The sequence below is a fragment of the Ambystoma mexicanum genome, chromosome 2q, assembly GCF_040938575.1.
Source record: "Ambystoma mexicanum isolate Mex_15411 chromosome 2q, UKY_AmexF1_1, whole genome shotgun sequence".
Lineage (NCBI taxonomy): Eukaryota > Metazoa > Chordata > Amphibia > Caudata > Ambystomatidae > Ambystoma > Ambystoma mexicanum.
In genome coordinates, this window is record NC_090924.1 from 646,781,851 (window position 1) to 646,799,048 (window position 17,198).

Genomic DNA, 17,198 nt, shown 5'->3' on the forward strand with positions numbered 1-17,198 from the left:
ACAGCTTACTTGAAATTGTATTTAAAACCACTAAAATCGAAATGTTTAAATTAAACGAGTGACCTACTTTTGAGTGTCACATAGTTTGTAACTGTTAAATGTCATGGTATTGAACTTAGAATCAGCATTCTAGCTGCATGTGTAAAAATTGTAAGTTTGATTTAAACTGGGAACAAACAGGACATTTAGCTGAAGCTTGGCTTAAAGAAATTGAATTCTGCCTGACAACTACCCCCGATAGGAGTTGAACTGGCTCAACAACTCTTCCCAGGCCTGGCTGCATCCTGCTGCCCCCACCAAAAGGAGATCACACCTCTCTGATTGAATTAAGGGAGGGGTACCTGCAGACTGCAGGAAATTGAACAAAGCCCTGCCCTGGACTCAGGCAAATGTTATATTGGGGGGGTCGTAAATGGCTTCCTCTGGGGAGAAACTGGGAGGGGCAGTGCCTGTGAGAGCAAACTGAGCTTGGGGGAAGTGGATAAACCAGTTATTCCACCATGTGATGTGGGAAGCCACACCCCTTTTTGACCAGGGCATAGTTTTAAAAAGATAGATGACTCATAGTGCGGACTGGTCAAAATTATATAAATAATATCATTATTCTTGGGATTTTTCTGTGCACATTTTAAAAGGTGTTAGGACTCTGTACCATGTTCTGAGGCAGAACCCTGCTATTTATTAATATTGCAGACACTGTGTTTAAGCTAGACAAATGAAAATTTACTGGAATGTGTGTAGAAGGGGGTGTACAGTTGTGTCAAATCTGGAAAGGTTTAAAGGTCGTTATCTGGATGAAAAGGGTCAGAATTCTGTCAAAAGTGGACACGACATCGTACAAAGACAGGGATCGGATGGTTTGGTACTACAGAAAATATGTTAACGGGACCTATAATATTAGAAAAATTGTACATAGATAAATATGTATTTGGATCCGAAATAGATGTGTGCAATTTGACAAGGGGAGGTTCCTCTGACCATAAAACCTACAGCATCACTCGGACACTCCATTTCTTCCCCCAAATCAAGTGAGAGAGGAAAGCTTGGCCAATGATAAGTGAGAGGGGCAGGCTTAGCTAGGCCCAGGCACACACCCATTTTCAAAACACATAAAAGGAACATTAAAACCCAGGTAGAGACATTCACTTTCCACTTTCTTGCGGGACGCTTTGCCGGGAGACTTCAGACTTCACATCCAGAGATCCAGACTTCAAATCCATCAATCTCCAGAGACCAGAAATTAACTCCAGAATTTGTATCAGAGAGGCCTGAATCCACAAGCTGAATCCTCTTCAGCAGGCCTCAAAACCAAACAAACTATTCAACAGCTGGGCGAGCCGTTTGAATTCTTTGCCAAAAACTTTTAAAAGAACCTGTAGCAGTATCCTGAAAGCAGTGCTGTATCCGGAACCAGAGAGAACCAGAGACCAGATGCTGTGAGCAGAACCGCCAGAAGTCCTGTTCAACCTGTTGACCAGATCCGTGACGAGTCGCATTCCTGTCCAAAAGATAGTGCGAGTACTTTATGACTGTGCCAGACTAATCTTAGTTTAATCTAATTAAAACTATTTTAACCTATTTAGAACTGCCTCATAGGAATCGTGTGTCATTCTGTCCTTTTTAAAGCTGAAAACTGTCACCTGTCATTTTGAACTTTTAAATTTCAAATCCGAAAAACTACCTTCACAAAATCGTCCGTATCTCTGGAACCGTTTGTGCTAGGAGGAGCGAAATTTAACTTTTATCTTAAAGCTAAGATTCTAGGCTTTCCAACGAACCTAGAACCGACTTGCTACTCCTTATAGGGCCTCTGTAATTACGCTCAACACACGCGATTAAATTTGCCGCGATTTGACATTTTGCACAATTTCAGCCATGTGTAAAAATCAGCAGCTCCTTGCTTTCCTTTGCTAAAATTCGTTTTAACCTGCTAGTTACTCATAGAGCATTGCTAAAGTGAGCCTGAACTAATATAAACTAGATATCACCCACCCTGAACCTCTAGAGGGAATTAAAAGCATGTTTAGCATCATTCACTTCATTGCCACCACATTCAAAGCATTTTGGACCTGTGTTTTAAAATCATACCTGTTTTTCTCTAAGCTTGCTAGGGGGGGGGGGGACTGAATTTCGTATTGTACTTGATTGCATTCCTGAGAACTGTGTGCTCGCCTTTCCATCTCCTTATATTGCATAGAAGGGGGGGGGGGGAGTGAATTGTCAAGGAAAAGTGATTACACTGTCTTTTGTTGAAGCCATATCAAGTTATTTTCTGTACTGCATTTCATTCATCATTGCGTTTCCTTGAACCATATAAAGCATTCTTTCCCACCTTATTCTTCTGTTCCTATTCATAAGTAACCAAGAACTGTGCTACTGTAGGATTACCTCTTGCTGATTACTGCTCATATTCACAAGTGTACTATCCATTATCAATTTATAGAAGTATGAGATATATATATATATATAGTTTAATTTTTCAAATAAACCTTTCAAATTTGCAAAACAAGCCTACTTCTTGGCTCAGTGGGGTCAAGCGGGATTCTAAGAGAGGGGTGTTATACAAGGGTTCATCATCCAGATTATAACTTGCCATAAAAATATATAAATAAGGGCTTCCCTTGGGCATCCCAGACAAGGCACTGACTTAGTGGGATTGCTTGATTGGAGTCACTTACACATCGACCCAAACATACCAGAAAGAGGGAAAAGGGTTAAATACAAGATGGGCGCGACATGGTATCCCCCTTTTCCCTACTGACAGCCACCAAAACTCTTCCCCAGCCTTTATGGACGATTATAAATCAGTTCCCTTCAAATCTTCACATATAACATTTGACAGTTCTGAGACGAAGAAGATGCAACTAAGAGTGAAGAAGAGTACCCATTTTCACCACTCTGGCACTGGGACAAAGAAGATGCCCATTTCTTAACTATGAGGGTCAGGTCTAACTCGGTAATTGTGGTCAGGTGGGACTAATTGGAATCTCACACCTGTAGCCTGTCAAGGGGCTGCATGTGTATAAAAGTAGACCAGCCCAGCAGGGCAGCACGCGACAGGGGAAGCAGCAGGAGACTTGTGAAAGGAGGCAGCTGTGCTGGCAAGGGAGAAGGAACCAAGATTGTGTTGGCACAGGAGAAGGAACCAAGACCCCTGCAGAAGTTCCAGTGAACGTGTGGAATCCGATGTAATTGGGCTCTACTTCCCACAAGCCTGGAAGCCTCCAGACCCAAGCGCGTACAGCCAGGGCTGAGAAGGAGCCTGGAAGGCCAAGGATGCTGTCCGTGTCCGAAAAACAGCATCAAAGACCCCAGTATAAAGCAGAGCGCACACGGCGAACAAGGAGTTTCCAACAGTGGGTGTTCCTAACTTCAGACTTCAGGCAGAGAATGGAAGCCGTGGGAAACCATCGGGTGAGAGCGGAGAAGACAGGCGAGTGTTAGAGGGTGCCCCTGCATGGAACGAACCACAAGTGAGTAATGGTCCAGAAGACTATATAATTACCTACCTATTGAATACTGAACTGAATGAAAATTCGATATTTGAAAAACCAATACATATTGAATACCTACCTAAATGGAAACCAAGCACTGATAAAACCCACACAGGTTGAATATTAAAGTAAATAACAATGTACTGTTTAGAGCAAAACTACTGAACTTAACTAAGCCACATAAGAGAACCCTGAACTTTGAGATGAAAAGTGAACTTTAAAACATATGTGGCGCAATGAATCAATCCAAATCTGGAACTCTAATATATTAGACCTTAAGGGAAGCCAAACAATGAACATTAATAAATGAATACATTGTGACAAAGCTACAAATGGGAAATGGGTGTGTGACATAAGTCAAGAGCCCAATAAAAGTCATCAAGTGTCAGTGACTTGCCGCTAAGGAGCCAAGTACGAGTACCCTGTTTGTGCGACCTGTCATGGGTGGAACGTGTGGTTTTACAACTGCGCCTAGACTAAAGAGCCCTGGATGGTGAAAGCCAAGAACATCATAAGCCCCACGAAGTCACTGCAAAGGATCTGGCAAGGCTAGCCAGAAAAGGGTCAAGTGGACCTGGTGGTTTTTGTTGAAGACTTTTGAATAGACTAAGACAAGCATTTTCAAAGGGATTGAACGTTTTGGGAAGGGAAACCCGAGACCTACAGAACTGCTGGGGTTGGAGTCTCAAGACCCCTTTGTTTTGGATTGTGGTGCTTGAAACTTGGGGAAGCAAACGCCAAGGATTGGTTTTGAACAACATCATGGAGAAAGGTGAACTTTTGAGCCTTTATCATGGAACTTTCTTATGCTTGGGGGAGGGGAGCTGAACGGAAGCTGTGAGCTAAAAGCAGCTCAGACCTTTGAGCTAAACGCTGTTTATTTTTTACTTTGACATCCCTACACATTGGTTCATTATATTTGTAAGCGCGAGGATAGGTTTTGGACACAGACAGACTTTTAAGTTTAACTCTTTGACTCAGACTTTCCTTAGGTTTGTTCCGGTAGGGAAATCCCACCTAGCATAGGGTAAGCTAGGCCTTCAACCATCCTGACATTTAAGTTAATATTATTTGGTTTGAACTTGAAATATGTTGTCTGTGTCATACTTTGTGATGCCTTGACTCTGCATGGGGCAGAGAGGGAAGGAGATAACTACTAAGTGGGAAAGGGAGAATCCCTAGTGTCTACCACTTGAAATGCCTGGTGTATAATCTTGGTAATGAGGGACAAAAGGGCTCAGGGTGGAGGGGAGGGGGCTGCACTTTGGAAATAATCATTATTACTGCAGCCCTGAAAGAGCTACGAATATTTACAGGTTAGTTCTTTTCGAGTGGAGCCATTTAAACCAGAACCCAAAACAAAATGCATGTGTCGCCCCTATTTCATGATCTTTGTAGAAAAAGCAGATCAGGCTTCTCTCAATAATATACACCACTATTGCCCCTGTAAGGGCATGTTCATGATGCTGGTCACCAACAATACATGCCATAATTTCCACTGTAAAAAATATTTCCATCCTTCTCAAGAATATATGCCGTCACGGGCCCCTTCCTTGCTGGCTCTGCCAGAGGCAAATTATGTGGTCCATTTCAACAATATATGCCCAGAACTGCTCCCACTTTCCTGCTTCTAGTGCTTAAATCAAATCATGTGGTCTAGTTCAACAATCGAGGCATAAAATCGGCAGTGTCGTATAGAAATGTGCTAATTAAACTAACACTTGTGTACCAAAGTTAGCTATTTAAGTTAACCTGTTCAATTAAAGCACCACTCAACCTGAATTCTTCTCTGGTTCTCAAGGATCTTACCACCCTCTTCCCTCTTCAATTCAAGTTCAAATGGGCTAATGGAGAGGGGTGCAATAGAAATCATCTGCTTCACTCTTAAATGCCAAACACCTATGTGGGAGTGCTAGGCAAGATAGTTTTTATTTTTCAAACCATTAAAAACCAGAAGTGATCTGGATGATACTTTTATTAAGCCAACTATATACTCTTTGGCAAAGTTAAATTCTCTTTGGCAAAGACAAACAGTCGTGCAATTCCATTCAGAACAATTTAAGTTGTTGCATAATGCAGAACTACAGTATTGCTTCTGTAAAACACTGCATTGTCTCCATGGTTTACATTAAAGTATACGTTTGTGTACCATAGTGTCAACTGGATTTCTTTTTGATGGGGAAGATGCATCACATTGATGACTGAACACTTTTCTAGTTCTGTGACCTGACCTGCTGGTTGCATTTATCTGTGCAACTGATGCTCAACGCATGAGCGGGTTTATACCAGTTACCCTGAAAGTGAGATGGCAGCAAACTACAATATTGCACCTAGTTTGGCCAGTACTCTGCCTTCTACACCTACCACTATGCTTAGTATCTTACTTTCTTTCCTCTTACATAAAGAATACACAAGGCTAAGTAGATGTTTGCACAAATTAATGTTTAATATTTCCATCCACACTGTACATCGACACATCTACTGCAATACCACACACTGTAGTTGGCCTCCAGAGCTCACTTTGCTCTGCGATTACATTTTATATTAGCATCTATGGGAGAGAGCTGGCTAAACGGTTTTCAGAGCCTTTTTTTAATAAAATCTATTTATTGGTGTCCATTCATGTAGCTAACCTTTTACATTTTACAGACACTCAGCCAGAGCTTGCAAAGTCCACTCACCCACTCGCATAATCCAGAAGATTTTATGATGGGCGAGTACCATTTGCAGGGGATGTTTGAAACGTATGTAGCATTTACTGTTTTTTACAGGAAATTTCAAAGAAGTTTCATTGTGCATAGCTAGCTTCTAGGTGGCAGCAGTGTGCCAAACATTAAGCAGGAATTTGCACAAAATTGCTAATCAAGAAAATTGTTATTAGCAAACTTTGCTAATCAATTACTGTGGCAATAAGCCACGAGGTGGCGGGCCAATACCGCCCCAGGTAATGCCCACGGGGCGAGTTATAGGCCCGAGCGAGGCGAGGGCCTTAACAGTGCCGAGTGGCTTATTGCCATTAGTACCCCAGCCCATTAGAACGTGTTTCGGAACAGCAAAAAAAAACAAAAAAATAAAAACATGGCAAAAAAAAATGTCCGCTGCCATGGAAAGGGAAAATGTAGTTCGTTTTCCCTTTACATGGCGGCCATCGGGAGCGGACGCGCTGGGAACAGAAATGTTCCCAGCGCGTTTGCTTCCGAGACAGAAGAAAAAAAAAGAAGGTAAGTGGGGTCGGGAGGGCCCACTATTGCCCCCTCTGGTCATGGAGTGCAAACGTTGCAGCATAACTTTGCATCTGGCTTGGCCAGTGCTGGGGAACAGCCTGTGTCTTCTTGAGGAGAGTCCTTTCAGATGCTACCTTACAATGGCAAGCACTTCACCAAGTTAAGGCCCACTGTAACATTCAAACATTTAGCGGCAAACCCTCTCTAAGATGGACGACACATCTTTCTGGCATTTCTTTTTTTTTTAATAACCCCAACATGTGCATTCACACAGTCGGCTGGATCTAGTCATGGGTACCTTGACCACACCACCTGCAGTCTTGGGAAGGGCATGACCCTATAAAGTACACGCTCAATTTTATGCTTACCAGGTAAACATAGTCTTGTTGCAGAGTCTCACTGGACTTCAAATTCCTTAGAAAAAATCCCAAAAACATCGCCACCAGCCAGGGAGTAGACACAGAGTCAAGCATGGTGACTTTCATTGAGGAACCAACTACAGGGTACTTTTTGGGGATCCTGGCCCGGGGGTTTGGAGGCCTCTCGGGTACAGACACTGCGTTACACTACCAGGGAGGCTCTGGATTGAGACTCAGAGGAAAAAAAGTTGTTAAATCAGGAGGGTAAAATAAAAATGGCAGGGGAAGGACGGACTTCTCATCCCAACAGCCAAAACAAACTGCATCAAAAAGGCAAGTTTGCCATTTGTGACCTCGGGGATGCACTAGGACGATAGCCCCCAACCATTTTGGCTGTGGCGTGCTATCATGGACAGGTCATTCTATCTTTCTGGGCCTTGTCGGCAAGGGTTAGCATCTGGGTTGGATGGCCTCGTCCCCTGCCATTCGGACTCCATTCCCTTGTGGCTCCAGGTGCACGGTGCTCAGATTTGGGCTTTGGAGACTGCCTCCATAATCCCCAGTTGTCTCCGACACAGGGCAGGTGAACCTCTGGAGATATGACATGATATATGGCATTTGTAACGTGCCTATACACAAGTGTTTCAAGGTGCGACGAGGCAAGGAAGGGGGAACAGAGGGAGGACCGAGACAACGATCTTACTATGCCAAGTGACAATGAGATTGCAAGTGCAGGGGAGGGGAAAGTGCCTGGGGAAAGTTGAGGGGGCAGTGCTGTACATGGGATCAAAACAATAACAATAAGTGTGGCCAGCAGGTGGCAGGTGCAAGGTTAAGTGCAGATAGCAGGTGTCCAAAAATACAGGAAGGGGGACGTATGGTTACATATACAGACCCAAGTGCAAAGGCTGCCAGGGTGCATTGCGGGTGTGCAATTGGGTGGGCAGGGACCTGGGCCTGAAATTAGCGGGTAGCCAGGTGACCAGTGCAATATCAGGTGGGAAATCAGCAGGGGAGAGGAAGCGAGAAGGCAGAAGAAAAGAGGAAAGTCTTGAGGTGCTTCCGGAGATGGTTCTCCTCAAGTTTCAGAGCGGCACAGAGGCTGTTCCAGAGGGAGGCCTTCTGATCTAGGGCAGAAGCAGCTCGTAAACTCAGCAGTTTAGGGGACCGCTACAATCAATTCTATGACAAGACTGGAGGCGAGCATTATGCTTCATCTTCCTTTATTTCTACTCTTCAGCAGTTCAACAAACATATACAACAAAATCATGAAAAGTGTCTTAAAACTAGCAACTTTTCTCTTGTCCAAAACTACAAAATCCATGAGCCTCTGTAGTCCATGCTCACTCCACCAGTCACAATCCACTTCCTGTGCCTGGACTCCTCCTCTTCTTTTACTGCTCTTCAAGCAGATAAGTACTATTTTCTTTCCTCTCCTAATGCCTGTAGACAAATTGGCTGACTGAAGAGGGGAAATGTAGATTAAAGATAGGACATATGTTCAGAGAGTGTGACTTGCAGGGGGAACGTGTGAGAGGTTGTTTGGCAGAAGCTTTTTACCGCAAATGTCACGCCATGCGCGCGCGGGCTAAGCTTGGTGTTTTTTCCCTGTTACAGGCGCACTCGCCGCGTGGGGCACTGCGGGGCCCCAGGGAAATTCTCTTGATCTATAGGGACGGCCGTGAGGCTGACGGCCCCGTGCCGTATACCCGGCACATCAGGGGTTCGATCAGCCTCACACGCATAGCCTCCCACTGGAGGCCGGAGCTAGCGCGCGAAGCGCAGGGCGGATCGCCTCAACAGCATAGCCCCCACCCGCGGGTGGGCGGAGCTAGCGCGCGAAGCGCGGAGCGTCTCGCTCCAACAACATAGCCCCCACCCGCGGGTGGGCGGAGCCTACACGCGCGAAGTCGCGTAGCGTCATCGCGAAGCGGCGATTGCTAATTTCCTTCGCCAGCGTTCGTAGATGCAGAGTTTCTCGACCCCAACTAGTTTGGAAGCGGAAGATAGCGATCGTACGATCGCGCGCAGCACGATCAGCTGGAACAATAACCTCAGCACTGCTTCTAGACCTTCAGCTGCAGGAGCTGGGAGACTCGGGTCTGGGAGCCCTACACTGCCGTGAAGCAGTTAGATAGTTGATTGGAGGCCGGAAGGCTAAAAAAGGACAAAGGTGCAGCCACATAAAAAAAAAAAAATATATATATATAATTAACATCATAAGAGAGTAGTGGGCGTGCTAAGACACCTGTTCCAGGTATTTTAGGCACACAGCACAGAGGAATATGTCAGATTTTGAGTGGAGTGAGGAGGAGCAATCGCAGGACCTCGCTGCCAGCTTCAAGCAAGTGCTGGGTAGCTCTCTTATGGATGCAGTGGCAGAAGGGGTGAGACCCCTACAAGAGAGGCTGGAGACGTTAGAAGCTATACTCTCGCAGCCAAAGACCAGCACCAAAGTGGATAAGCGCACGCCCACAGAACCCTTGAATGAGGGGCATAAGGGGAGTAAGCAAGCCCTAAAGAGGAAATCCTCTGACGACCCCCGGGGCTCATTAGAGGAGGCGATAGAAAAGGCCTCGGAGGTGCCTGACGCTTTTGCTAAGCTTAAGGAAGCGTACCTACAAGAGCAGTCAGTGCCGAACCTCACGACCCCCGCTCCAGGGGAGGACAATATTGGAGAGGACCTTGGCTCGGAGGAAGAGCTAGTAGATGAGCAAGGCCCGTTAGGGGATGAAGAAGTCGAGGAAGATGACTGGACTAGACCCAGTGGGGGCAAGAAAGCGAGGAAGGAGAAACACCTCGTAGAGAACGAGGAGGATATGTTCGACCCAGACAGCATACGTAATCCGAGGTCCACCGAGTGGCAACCATCCCCCCGAGTGACTCAGTATATGGCGGCAAGATTACGCAAGCCACTAGACAAGGAGGTGAGACAGCGCCTACGGGCAGAGTGCTCGCGCCCAGATTTGCCAGGAAAGGTGGCGGAAGCACCTGAGCTCGACCCAAAAATGCTGACCTTTGTGGCCAAGACGAGCAAGGACCCCCGGAAGGGGATTGATAGATCCTGGAAATCCTGTCAGGAGAAGTTATTAGATTTAGCAGGTCCGCTCCCGAAAATTATGGACCTCGCAGAGAGGGCGAAGGACACGGGAGAAGAGGTCGATCCGGAAGCCCTCGCAGGGTGGGCTCAGAGAGCCGTCTGCTTGCTTGGAAACGCAAATTGTGCCATCGCGTCAGAGAGAAGGAAGGGCCTATTGCTCAAGATAGACTCAAAATTGAGCGATTTGTCGTCATATGAAGCAGGGGAAGGCGCACAAGGCCTCCTGTTCGGAGAGACCTTTGGGAAGGAGATGGGCCGGTTCGTAGGCACATTCGCGTCGCTAGCGAAGGCCCAAGCATCTATTCGCAAGATATTCCCCAGCAGAGTTTTTGGAGGGACCGGCCGCTACAGAGGTCGCGCAGCCGGTCGCTACCAAGGAGGGAGAAGACCTCAGAACACCAGGGCACAATACTGGGAGAACAAGAGCCAAGACACCTTTTTCCCGTCCAGGGGGAGATTCCCAAGAGGCCGAAGGCCCAGAGGATCGGGAAGAGGTCAAGGATTTACGCCAGGTGAGAGCGATTATGTATCCCCCAGTAGGGGGGAGGACGCGCAGATATTTAGAGAATTGGCGCAAGCTTTCAAGCGATTCCTGGATACTGCAGACCGTCAGCGGTCTGCAACTAGATTTCATAGAAACCCCAGTGCAGCGATACGAGCCACGGGGTCAGAAATTAGCGCAAGCGGAACAAGCATGGCTAGACAGCGAGATAGCGCAGCTAGTCACCAAGCAGGCGATAGAGAAATGCGAGACAGCCCCGAAATTTGTGAGCAATATGTTCCTAGTGCACAGGAAGGAGAAGGTACGCCCGGTGATAAATCTCAAAGAGCTGAATGGCTGGATCATATATCGGCACTTCAAGATGGAGGGCGTCCATCAGCTCAGAGACTCCCTAAGAGAAGGAGATTGGTTGACGCGTCTAGATCTAAAGGACGCTTACCTCACAGTACCTGTTCTCGAGGAGTACAGACCATTTCTAGCTTTTCGCTGGCGAAGTCGATTCTGGCAATTCAAGTCGATGCCATTCGGTCTTGCTTCGGCACCATGGGCATTCACAAAGCTAATGAAGCCGGTATCGGCAGCAATCAGGGAGAAAGGAGTAAGGCTTATTATTTACCTGGACGATCTCCTACTTCTTGCAGAAGATCGGGAGGTATTAGTATACCAAACGAGATGGGTGCAGGACCTTCTGACCTCACTAGGATTTCTAGTGAACACAGACAAATCAGATACCATACCAGCGCAAAGGTTAGACTTCCTGGGATTCATTCTAGACACCAAGAAGGCGACCTTAGAACTTCCAGCTCGGAAGATGAGAGACATCAAGAGAGAGATCAGAGTATGCTTAGAGAAGCAACAAGTATCTCTCAGGACATTAGCGAGAATAGTTGGGCTTCTAGCAGCATCTATCCAGGCCATTTTTCCGGGGCCACTACACTACCGTGCACTGCAGAGATTGAAAATAAAGCATCTGCAGCTAGGTCTGAAGTACCATCAACAAGTGCCGCTGGATCAGGACTCGATTACAGAGCTAGAATGGTGGTTAAAGAATATGGACGCTTGGAATGGGCGAGCCATATTCGGAGACAAACCGGATTTGATAATAGAGTCGGATGCCAGTCGGAAAGGCTGGGGAGCCAGATGTGGGTCTTTACAGACCGGAGGCAAGTGGAGCGAAGAGGAGCTTCGTCTACACATAAACTGCCTAGAGCTCCTAGCAGGATCATTCGCGATCAAAGCCTTTACGAAAGAGAGAGTGAAATCTTGTGTCCTGCTGAAGATGGACAACATATCAGCAGTGCGCTACATCAACCATTTGGGTGGTACGAGATCCAAGATGCTTGCAGAGTTAGCGAAGGACCTGTGGCATTTCTGCCTACGATCAGGGACGTCGGTGACAGCAGAGTACCTGCCAGGGACACTGAACGTAGTAGCAGATTGGAACTCGCGGTACCTGACAGATTCCAGCGATTGGAGGCTGGATCCAGCAGTGTTTCAGAGACTGAACACAAGATGGGGACCATTGCAAGTAGACCTATTTGCTTCCCGGCTCAATACGCAGAGGAGCAGCTATTTCAGCTGGAGGCTGGATCCGGGAGCGCTAGGAACAGACGCGTTTCTGCAAGAGTGGATAGGAGGTCCGCATTACGCTTTTCCCCCCTTCGTGATGTTGAGCAGAGTATTAGCGAAATGCCGGAGGGAGAAAGCAGAATTGGTATTAGTAGCACCATTATGGAAGTCTCAGGTGTGGTTCCCCACCCTAATGGAACTAGTGTCGGACATTCCCAGAGTCCTCCCCGACGAGGAGCGACTACTCACGGACCCAGCTGGGTCGTGTCATCCTCTGAGAGTGAGAGGGACACTCCCGCTAGTCGCGTGCAGGATATCCGGAAACGGTGGGCCTTGCCAGGAATTTCGGCGCAGGCTGCTCAGCTTATCGCTGAATCCTGGGCTCCATCCACTAGGAGGAGCTATGACGCAGCTTGGGCAAAATGGACGAGCTGGTGCAAGGACAGAGGTGTTCATCCCGTTTCTGCACCTGTAGTGGAGATTCTGAACTTTCTAGCGAACTTATTACAGAGCGGGAGAGCTTTCCGTACTATAGGAGTGTACAGATCGGCGATTTCTGCGGGTCACATGCCAATAGAGGGCGTCCCGGCAGGAGAACATCCTGCAGTGGTGAGGCTCATCAGAGGAGCTAGATTTAAAGCGCCGCCGGAGCCCAGGTATACCACAACATGGGAGGTGACTACAGTGCTGCGCCTACTAGCGAGTTGGCCGACCAATAAATATCTCTCGCTTAAGCAATTATCTGGAAAGCTAGCTATGTTGCTATGCTTGATCTCCTGCAAGAGAGTATCGGACGTAAGAGCACTAGATGTTAACAGACGATCCTTCGGTCCGGAGGGAGTTACATTCTCCATAGTCAGAAGGACCAAGACAGGGACGTCTACGGTACATTATCCGTATTTCCCGAGTAATTCGAAATGGTGCGTAGCACGATGCATTAAGGAGTACGAGAATAGAACTGCAGAGTATAGAGCAGCAAGTACTACTCAGTTATTAATAGCGCGCAGGAAGCCCTATCACGCAGTTGCATCAGCTACCATCGCAAGATGGGTCAAGGAAGTTATGCATGCAGCAGGTCTGAATGTGAGCACATATGGAGCTCATTCGGTGAGGGGGGCAATGGCCTCGTCCGCCGTGAGAGCAGGAGTGCCTTTGAATGAGATAATGCTGGCAGCAGACTGGTCAAGCGATAGGACTTTTAAAGAATTTTACTTTAAGCCAGCGGAGAGTTTAGCAAGTACGGTGTTGGGTAAGCTTTGAACAAGCATAATGCTCGCCTCCAGTCTTGTCATAGAATGAAGATTACCCCTGCTATCTGCGCAGGGAGTATTAATTCTATTAAAGACTAGGAGGCGAGCATTAAATTCCCACCCGGGTCTGGTACTGTGTATACGATGGCAATGCTTTATTATGTATCAGTACGAGACGTTTGCACCACCCTAACGTAATCTTTTGTTGCTCTTTTCATAGGAGAGGATCAGAAGAATAACTGAAGGGGAGGACAGAGCAGAGAGGATCAGGAGCCCAGAGTCTTTTCAGCAATTAAGTTAAAAGTCCAAGAGAGTCTTCGCACAGTTGTCGAGGATCAGTTAGAGACTTTCAGAGCGAGTAAAAGCAGAGGAGGAGGAGGAGTCCAGGCACAGGAAGTGGATTGTGACTGGTGGAGTGAGCATGGACTACAGAGGCTCATGGATTTTGTAGTTTTGGACAAGAGAAAAGTTGCTAGTTTTAAGACACTTTTCATGATTTTGTTGTATATGTTTGTTGAACTGCTGAAGAGTAGAAATAAAGGAAGATGAAGCATAATGCTCGCCTCCTAGTCTTTAATAGAATTAATACTCCCTGCGCAGATAGCAGGGGTAATCTTCATTGGGGTTTACTGCAGTCATCCATGTAGGAAGGTGCATGGGTGTCCATTTAAAAAGCCATTAAAGAAAGCACGTATACGCATTCACACTTCGCAAACTGCGTTGTGAGCCTGAGAAAAGGAGTCCCCAAGGTCTGTGCTTGCACGTGGCTCTGGTCTGGCGTGACCCTAGCCTGTCGCACACCATTCACCGAAAGGAAGCGTGAAGAGCGTGCGCCTTGTAGAGGCGCCACAGTTTGACTGGTATGCTAGCGAGGGAAGCTGGGACGCCTCTGCCAAAGACGTGGGAGATATCCATTATCACACAGGTGCCCTTTCTTACACTGTTTGCACTATGGCCACTAAGATCATCATAGTATAAACGGTATGTGTTTTGTTTTCTATTTAATTAATAAATGTTTGCAAAGTTACTCATACTAATTAGATAGATTACAAGACATGTAAAACATCTGTTCCCACGCATAGCAACCCCCGACTTCCCCTGCAATAAGCACTTATGGGGACAATTGAACATTCTAGTTGTGTCTGACATTAATCTTGCAGCGGACTGCTGTGCGGCAACATTTCGGGAAAGAAGCGACAGCACATTCAAATTCACATGCAAGGATGCCAGGCTTGAAACATTGTGTGGGATTGGTCAACTGGCAGATAGCACCACGCCGCTCCTTTAGTTTTCTGACTACACCCATCTTTCCCGCCGTTTATTCTGGATTGGGCCACACCTGGCCCCTAGGCATGAGTCCCCCCTCCACCCCCCTACTCCCAAATTACTGGTCTAGATGTTGCCCTGTGGGGAAAATGCAAAAGGCATTGCCGGGTCAAACAAGCCAACACAATTTAACTAGGGCGCAAGGGAACATGTCGAAAGTATTATGCAACCAAACTCTACTCTTTATTAACTGGCAATTTCCCTGTGAATCTGCTTCTCAGAGTAGACGGTTTGACTCCAAAAATTTACTTGCACAAGTTATGGCAAAACATGACCTTCACCGCCTACATCATCCCTTCCATAGGTCTGTGGCAGCTGCACACCCTTTGCCATCCTCCTCTGTAGACTAGGGCCTGGTCGGGAGCGCAATATGCCAGCTAGCAGACAAGCCGATGCAAACCAAATCCACTATGCCAGCTCTCTGGCACAGAATGAAAGCCTTGTAACTTAACATAACTTACATTCGCAATGGGCAGAATCCACATCTAATGTTTTATTACCAACACGGGCAGTTGGCAGCGTTAGCAATAAAACGTGCTGTCAGTTAGCAGGTGTGGTTTCATGACTTTCTACCCGAGGTTTTATGGCCATGGAAAAACATCCAGAACGGGAAAATGAAAAGATAAAAAACAACTGGGGTATTCATTACACATTCTGCAATTATGAACATTAAAAGAATGAATGTCAGCTTGTCAATGAACTGACAGCGCCCGCCTCCTTCCTGCTTTAAAACGAACTATTGCTAGGAATGTACACTTTGTGGAGCCCCACGGATGACATTCTGACTTTTGCCCCTTGGTTCATTGATGGAGCCATACAGGTTTGATGAGGCAGGGTCCAACCCCAATCTAAGGGCGCACCAGGCCCAAGACCTATATGCCAATGCACGGCATGTGCACGAGTCTGCTGTGAAACATGCACGTGGCCTGACTCATGAACACACGTGCTAGTAGACCGTGCATTTCTCCTTCACAAACAAGCTGCCTAAGCTACAAGCACTAACATTTTAGTGCTGTTTTTTATAAAGCGCACATGCCACTGGAAGGACGCATCCATGCAGAGAGCCCAGGCAGGGCGTTTTTTGTTTTACCTGTACAAATAAGGGTCACTCGGCGGTATTCTTTAAAGGTGTACACGAGGGTTAGCATTGTTCCATCACATGGCAAGTTACATTGTAGGTACCTACACGCCTTCACTATGCCTTTTGAAGATCATTGCACATGTTTTCACATGTGCACAGTGTGTGACCTACACGCCTTCTGTATGCCATTGGAAGATCATGGCACTTGTGCGATGTGTGGGTGTGTGCATGTGGTTATGTATGTGCGCGTGTGTGCGCGCATGTGTATGCGTGTAATTGAATATATGTGTGTGTGCGTGCGCGCCTATACGACTGTGCCTGGATGTCAGATGTTGCCCGTATGATGGTGTATTACTGCGAGCTCAAGCACGCTGCGAGCACATGCCTTCCATTTCCCCGCATCATAGATGTGCCGGTGCCATTTCATTTTCTTGTGTGCCGCTTTCACACTTGCAACATACATGGCCGGAACTCAGCATGCTTCCTTTTTGCCAGATGCTTCCCGTTGCCATTCCCTGCCCATGAGCTCCTAATTCTCCACCCTGTAACCTGCTATTGCATGCATGCCCAGCGCGCATTCCTGCATTGTGTGGTAGGCTTGTTGCTGCTGGCAGCATTCCGGCATCGATGTGCATGCCACCTTCAGCAGTAACTGTGCAAGTTTACGGCAGCATGGTGCCAGTGGCTTCTAGCATATTTTCACGTCACAACCACATACTGATTCTCTCAAGGTCTGTGTGCTGTCCAGCTGCCACTAACTTGGCCCTTCGTTCCAAGCCCATCGTTCAGGGCCTCCACCATCATGGATTTACTGCCACAGTGTTATTTGAGAGGGGTGTGTTTAACGCTTTGAAGTTTGGAGATGCGCCTTGCGTGGCCGTCAGTGCAACCTCAGCTCTACAGCATGCTGTCGCTTGTCTCCATTAGTACCTCTGCTGCCAACCATCGTGATCCCAACAACTGGATGCACTCGAGTAAAAAAAAGAAAATAACACAATCCATAAAAAAAGAGAAAACCGCTGCGCCACAAAAAGAGAACTCCGCACTAGTCCAAGAAAGAGATTCTATAGGGAATGATGATCATGAAAATACCACCTGTGGCAGCCCAAATGTCGCAATCGCTCAAATCGGGTGGTTTGATTTGCAAAAGAGCTCCTTCGATATTTGGACCAAAAAGGGCCTGCCTGACTCCTAAGGCTTGACACATAGTTCATGGCCATCAGGGGCGTGCCGATGATCCAGGTGCTCAATGTGAATATACCTTAACAGGGGCAGATGGAACACCCTCCGCCT

At 47.0% G+C, this 17,198-nt stretch overlaps 1 protein-coding gene across 2 annotated transcripts in view; it reads right to left on the minus strand.

The window, feature by feature from the left end:
* MRTFB (myocardin related transcription factor B) overlaps nt 1-17,198 on the minus strand; it is a 498,019-nt gene that overhangs the window by 423,183 nt on the left and 57,638 nt on the right. The window lies entirely within an intron of this gene.